The 8,056-nt window shown below is 33.7% G+C and overlaps 1 long non-coding RNA gene across 1 annotated transcript; it reads left to right on the top strand.

The window, feature by feature from the left end:
- The first annotated feature begins 5,928 nt into the window (after window positions 1-5,928).
- On the top strand, window positions 5,929-8,056 carry LOC117339581. Its single transcript, XR_004535267.1, has 4 exons — window positions 5,929-6,063; window positions 6,222-6,418; window positions 7,379-7,485; window positions 7,956-8,056. It is a non-coding gene; the product is annotated as an uncharacterized LOC117339581 (long non-coding RNA).

Raw genomic sequence — 8,056 nt, 5'->3', positions numbered from 1 at the left:
CAGCCAGGGTCATTTAAGGACGTGCCAGGTTTTGGAGGTGGAGGAAAGCCGGAGTACCCAGAGAAAAAACCACCGGCCTACGGTCAGTACCTGGCAACTGCTCCACGTAGGTTTCTAACTCACAAACAAACAACAAATGAAACAAACAAATAACATCAAATAAAACAAACAACAGCAACACCAAATGAAATTAAAAAAAAATAACAAATAAAAAAAAACCAATAAATGAACAAACAACAAATAAAAAAGAATACAACAATTAACAACAAATAAAACAAACAACCAACTACAACAAAAACAAGTGAAACAAACAAACAAACATTGAATAAAACAAAGTAAGCATGAAGACACATTAAACACACAGATGGCTAATAACCATGTTGTATACTGACTTTGAAACCCTAATCATTACGAAATAGCAGTGTAGATAGTTTTGTATCAGTTAATTCAAATGATTCACAACATCCAGCACTCCCTAAATAGATATTTCTTTGTTGGCATTGTTAGGCATTATGTGTACAATGAATGGTAGGCCATATGAGCGTCTACAAGATCATGGACCTACTGTTTCAACTTGTCATGGAAAATGAGAGCTACTTTCAGAAGTTTAAACATTAATTACAGTCCCTGTGAGGGTTTGTAATTCTGAGACACGCATTTCTGTATACATACGTAATATATTCATACTTCAGATTTCACATTTTATCTTGCTTTTAATCATTGTAAAGCTATTTCTTTCCTATTCGAATCATCCGCGACTGAACACATTGATTTCATCTCTAATGCACGGACACTTAGATAATGTCAATGCCATGCCAGAGTATCACTGTACCAATGAGAACAAACCTGTCTCACGTGCTCGACGTGTGTTTTATGAGACTGATTATGTTGGAGAGTTTATAACAAATAGTGGGGAAATTGAAACGTCCTTCGGTTTCAACAATAGGTATATCAACAATGTGTTGTGTATGATATTAAAACAAAGTAAGTTTAATGCTACAACAACAGAGGCTATCTGCATTGAAGTAGAGGTGTCCGATATAAGCCGTATGTCCGATAATACCCGAACTTACTCTATTGACAATGTCGGTCAGATATACCCTACAAACTTAAATGACGATCCGGAAATTTTATTCCTCGATCTCATATTAACTCAATCGGAACCCCTTGTCATTTTCTACAACGTTGGCAGACGAAGGCGAGGTGTTCTGGTTGATATCAACTACGGAACCACCACCATCAAAATGAAAAGTGTGATTACCTGTCCTACTTAAGCTATATACATATATTGAAAGGATACAGAAACGCAAATTCAACTTTGCAGTTTGATAAAATAATATTTGTATGCAAATAACCTAAATCTGAAATGTAATAGTTGAGTTCGAATACTGGGCCATCCGTCTTAAAATTTGTTGAGATTTTTAACTGATGAAGACTTCATTCCACAAGTGTTCAATTGGGCACAGATTGAGCTATATGAAGACCATTCAATAGGGATTATGATGGGGGTTAAAACAAAAAAGTCCCTCCAAACTCTCGCAATGTGTGGTCTAGTGTTATCCTGCTGAAAGGTCAAATGGTGCCTCCTAGTGAATGGCACAACATAAGGCTTGGGGATCTCATCTCGATAGCGTACAGTCGTTTAATTACATTTAATGATAACTAAAGGCAACTTTAACCCATGAGAAATTCCTCCCCAAAACAAAACCGACCCACTCCCAAATCTGTTCCGCTCCAAGACACCAGCGTCTGCAAAACGCTCCCCTCGACGTCGCTATACACGTTGACGGCAATTTGTTCGAAATAACGGTGATCGAGATTCATCCACGAAGAGCATGGACCGCCAACGTCTCAATGGTAATTTCTGGGCACATGTAATGCACATAATTATAAGCTTTCAAAATTTTATCAGCTCAAGACAATTAAAGAATTTGATTATCTCCCACTGAATTCGTACTCAAAATGTTCGCGTAATAATGGGCATTATATCGTGAACAAAGCGTACTATATAAAAAACAATCTAACTACTGCTTTTAAGAGAAAATACATGAAATAGATTAATTTGCTTTTTAACTTTTCTCTCCAAAGTTTTTGATTTGAAAGAAATGTTGAAGAAAGTCACCATTAGTAAACCGACAAAAACTATTTCCAATAGTTATACAATGTAATTACAAAGGAAAGACAATTACGATTTAGACAATGGCACTGAGTTCCTGAAAGTGAACTGGTGTTGTTGGCACTATCAGCATGCTTTCAAACTTTCATGTAACAGACAAATAATAATATTGATTTGATAATACATAGAACAGCAAGAAATGCTAAACGCTTTGACTTTAGGGATGATTCAAATGATTAATGGTGTCAGTATAGTAATTATCATATCTAGACGCATGTTTACCTGTCAATTTGAATTTCCTTATGCCATTTTGGGTACCTAAACACATTATAATGCATTGTGTATGATATTGGAATAGCTATGCTATTGTCTATTAATTTATTTTTTAGTCCCATCCGATCGACTGAAGGTAATAGGTTAGCATTGTGCCAGTGTATTGACTCTTGACTTTTGGTATCCCTATCAAAACATAGCATTCACAATGATAAAACTCATCACCAGTTTTATGCATCATATAGTGATAAAGCAGCATGCTATGTGTTAGGGGAATCGTCCCGTTCACAAACTGTATTAATAATGAGTATATAAAAGGGAGCTTTGTTCTTGTCATGTAGGCTTCAAATCATGTCCATAGAGTAAGGTTGACATTTTTTTCCGGTTATAGATGAATAAAAAAGATCAATGTTTTTTAATGATTTGATAAGATAAATGCGTTCTGTCATTATTAACAGAAAGTAAATCTATTATTTACATGGTCTCTATAGTGCAATTCGTAAAAGTACAAATGTGTAAAGAATACATTACAAACTAATCTTAAATCATCATGTCTATTGTAACAGTGTGTGTGAACGCAGAGTAGAATATATTAAAATAATATTGGTTTAGTGTTCAGAGGAGACTGGGCGAGTTCAGTAGTATAGTAAAATATGTCGTTACAGGTGTATGGAATTCGGCCTGAGCTCGGTAACGATACTCTCTTAAAATAGGAGAAAATGGTTTGCTGCCAAAATATAAGATGTTATGAATGGTGAATTGTCCAGACGAAACCAAGCAATAGGCGGAGACATGCAGGCATTAATCCTATAACTAACTACTAACTAGAGAATGTTTTGTGATGCCTTGCGGACCTCACTAATGATATCACATACAGTTTATACATGTATCTACAAATGTACACGTGGAAGTAGACGTGGCCGGTTGATTGACAGGTACATGTGTACATGGTGATAGATAGAACGATGTACAAATTATTTCGATGATAAATACTGATAAATGAGACAAATAATGCATTAAGGATATCAGAAGGACCGAAATATCAGATATATATATATATATATATGTATGAAAATATATCAGAAGTGATTATACAAGTTTTTGTCGGGTTGATAATTTCTTATGTCACTGGAGAAAATGTAATCAATAGTCTCTACCGACTAGTTTAAAGTGAGTCGTTTACTCATTGATAGGTACGTGATCCACAATAATCATACTATTTCGGTTCAGACAAATTTATTGTGATAAGAAATGTTAATGCAAACGAAGAAACACAATTATACATAATTTTCAACTGGCGATTGGTCGCGAAATACAATGAGAAAAAGGGAAAAAAGGAATTTGTTTTCTAGAATGTGAATATGATTTTGAATATGATTTTGTGATAATAGCATGCTAAATGCTTTGAAAACAAACCTGGATAAATCATAATGGTAACCATGATACATATAAATCACTTTCACATTGGCATTTAACATCAGAAAACTAAAGTAATAAATTACATTTGTACAGTGTAAAATTGCTCATTAAACAGGGATACCATCGGAAATGTAAACAAGATAAAATGAAATCATAAAGCCAACACAATAGCCGCCTAAATCAATTCTACGTGGTCTATTGATTGATGCATTGTCCAAAAGATCTTAAATATCCAAAACCAAGCACGTCCTTAAATGACCCTGGTTGTTAATAGGACGCTAACAAAATAAACCAAACTAAAATGTCTAAATATTTGCCGTCTACATGACTAAATAAACAAAAGACATTGACCAAAACTAAATGTAGTTTTCCACAAGAATGATGATAGTATATCGACCTTCTATTGTAAACTGTACTGATTTTGCTATTTTTTTCTGTCGAGTGAACGTGTTTAAAGAACTAATCACCCTGATTTTAGATTACGAGTTCTTGATCTTGGGGCCATTGTAATTGTCAGATTAACTAATTCTATCCAATGTATATTAAAAGGAGAACTATGCTTTTTAAAAGATTTTTTTTTTAAATAAATGCATGCTTCATAATGCATAGCCCTTGATATAAAGAGAGAATCACGTAAGATAAAGTACGATTTCACAATTAACAACTGTTTTAATTATACTTCCGTGTGCAACATATCTTAAAAAAAATGGAATATCATTTCTAATGTTAAAATGTTTATTCGGCTATTTAATTGAGTTATTATTGAATTCAGATAACAAACAAATCATAAAATGCGAATTTAGAATCAGATTCTTTATTAACTGAAACCCCTTATGCTTATAGATGTGACATAAATATGTTCGCAATTACAAAATGTAACATTCTGAACGCATAATACGAAAGTTAGATGGACAGGAGAGTGACATACGGAAGTATGTTTTAGCAGATAGCGCTACATAGCATTGAACAGTATACAAACTGTCATATTACCGTAATTAATTAGGGACGTACAACATTAATACAGTAACTGTACTATACAAAAAATAAAGCCGTCAATCACGCCTCAGTGATGATTTATCTAAATTGCATGACATCCTAGCATTATGTACGCCTAGCACATGAATGGATATGAAAACAGATGTTCTTCTATAATAGTATTTTTCGATAGATTTTAACTTCAAATACATTATGTACTATGAACGGAACACATAAAATAAAAATCCTCGTCTACGTCTCTAGAGCTCATTTGTTACAAAGTCTGTTTCCGTGTACAATACTATTATGGCTATCATCTTCTATATTTAAGCTTTGAGAAGACAATATAACTTCGTCAACATATGCTTATAAATATTTTCAATAGGTTTACGTAGATAGAATTGAACACAATTGTCATCAACTGAATGTTAATATAATAAACCCTTTGGTGAACAGGTAACCTTTGCTAGGATGTTTTGTTTGGTAGTGTCAATAAATCTCTGTTTTATTTTAAAGCAAAGTTGACCGGAAGGATAGTGTCAAACATGTATTCAAGTCCAAACGTTGTTAATTCAAGTTTTCACAATAATCTGTTTGCTTTAACTTTAAGCAATACTAAAACACGCTACGGTTTGTTTTTTAACAAAACATCAAAACAAAAAGTTAATCGACGCAATTAACAATAAATCAAGGCATTACCTGTAGATTTTTAAACCTTCAGTATTTTCTTGCAAAAAGCGAAGTGGACACTTTCTATATATCGTGCTTTATGCAGTCCCCATATTTCGGCTGCATATCATAGTATGCTGCTTACATGTGAATAAAAAACTGAACAGTACCCTTCTACATTCAAACAATGATTGCTGCAGGAAGACGACCATGAAATTAATAAACTCACCTAAAATTATTTAAAACACTAGTAATTACACAAAGCATGTTTTTACGTTTATAGATTAGGATTTGGTATTATAATTCATTTTACTAGCGATTACCTACGAATAAAATATGTTACATGCATAACGGATTTATTTCAATAACTACTAAATAAAATCTATCAATACATTACATTCCGCCGTAGGGCTCCAGCAAAGTATATTTCCAGACTAGGAAGTAATTTAAAGTAGCGTAATTACGGGTAAATGCGTCGACCCCTGAAGGGTACCGTTGGATCCATTCACGAACCACCCTAATATTACAAACGAACATCTTCCGGAAAGGGAATATATAAGGGACCAAGAAATAGAAACTGGTCAGAGCTAGTCTGATCTCCACACAACAAGGTAAGCACCGATCGACACGTTCTACTGATATTCAATGAAAACATACTGACTTTCTTTCTTTCTCTCGCTATTATTGTAATTTTTGACTTCGTCCGATATATTTTCTAGCTTTTATGAATGTAAGCAGTACTAACGTATCATTTATTTGATGTTAATAGCTACAAAATGAACAAGTGTCTCGCCCTGATCCTTATCCCATGTCTGGTGGCCTACGTTGTGGCCATGCAGTACCCGACCGGATCCGGTTACCCCGGATACGGAATGACAGGAGGATACGGAAGCGGATACGGTCTGAGTAACTACTACTACAACTACGGAAACAACCAGCAGAAGAAGAGCTCCAACTTCGCTCTCCGTAAGTACAACATATTCTTTACATTTAGATTGTAATGAACTGTTTCCAAATCTGGCCTAAAATGTGGTACACACGTAGTGTAGTTACCTTAGGAAAACTTTCGAATTGAAGTTGTTAGACGTATCAAATGATTTCAATAAAATGTAAAAGTGTATCTTGTATAAAGTATACTTTTAAGTTTGTTTATGAAGGAAGATGTTAACAAAAATTACTGGAGAACAAAACTCCTTCTCCACGTTGGTAATGCAAGCCTTCCTGAAAAAACCCTGTTTGAAATGAAGGATAATAACATATCAAGGGTAACAAATTGCGATGTGATTAAAACGTATTTATGTTTTTCTTTGCTATCGCATAAGAGTTACACATGTTGAGAAATCGTTCCTCGGTAATCCGCGTAACACATTGAATATGAAAATTGCTCGTCTACTCGTAAGGGAATTTAACACACACACAAATGTTAGCAAGGGGCTTTTAGAAGGAATCATAAACGATACGGATACCCTATTATCTGGTGTTAATTATAAATGTAACAAGATCAAGTTTCATGACAGTAAGATCAAGCTAGAATTGAAGCCAGTGAGCGAGAATGACATAATTTTATTTATAGTAATAGTAAGCCTATCACGTACTCACAATCGGTAGTGCACACACTTGTACAAAAGGAGAAAATATGTAATAATAAGTATGCACAGTCAGATCATTTTACATATACACCCCCACCCCCTGTCGTTGGGAAATAAAATAGCAGAAGCTCGACTGTTTAAGACAAAATAAAAGAATCCAGCATTGGATATAAAGATTCAAAATGGTTTTTGTTACATTTCTATTGATATCAAGGGAGGATATTACAAAAGGAAATGGTCTTTTTATTCATTCATATATGGTTTTTAGCAAATAATGTGTATATCTGTATCAGTAAGTAGATACATTTTCATCGTTTAATTGTTTCTTTTGCTACAGTGATCTCTGGTCTCCTGTTGCTGTTCGCCTTCAACATCACCGGAACTCTGACTGGTTAAACGTAAACCAAGGAGGTGGAGATCGGCGAAGCACTCATACAAATTATGGTGAGCATTTCACTCCTCAATTACTTAAATTTTGAAATCGGATTTTGTCCTCAATTTATATCATATGCATTCTCAATCGTCTACTATATAAGAGTTAGATAATGAATTTTAATTAAAATCGTGCATTTGAAATTCTATTTCAAAAGAATTAGGTTTTACGTATATTTTACAAATGTACCTTGTATATTTAATTGTATTTCTAAAAGACATAAATATAGTTTTTTTTATGGTAACTATTTCCTTGTGAATGACCATTTTAGGAGTGTCCGATATCAGTCTTATATAACTCCAGTGAGTTTGTAATTTGAACCCAAGTTACATTGGTTAAAATTATGTTGGTTTGTCATAAATGACTTAATTTAAAAGATTAAGCTCTTAACTGATCATTTAATCATTGTACTGCATAATTGTCAATGTTCGTTTTGCATGAATAGATAAAACACTAATTGGATTTGTTTAATCAATTTCAGATTACACACGACTGCCAAACATAGATGTGATATTGCGCGATGTATCTGTATTGCTGTTATTATATGTATTTATTGTCATAATTAAAATATCATCTAAAGTA

The sequence above is a fragment of the Pecten maximus genome, chromosome 12 (genome assembly GCF_902652985.1).
Source record: "Pecten maximus chromosome 12, xPecMax1.1, whole genome shotgun sequence".
NCBI classification, from domain to species: domain Eukaryota; kingdom Metazoa; phylum Mollusca; class Bivalvia; order Pectinida; family Pectinidae; genus Pecten; species Pecten maximus.
The sequence above is the reverse complement of the archived record's forward strand: the minus strand, read 5'-3'. Positions and strand labels throughout refer to the sequence as shown.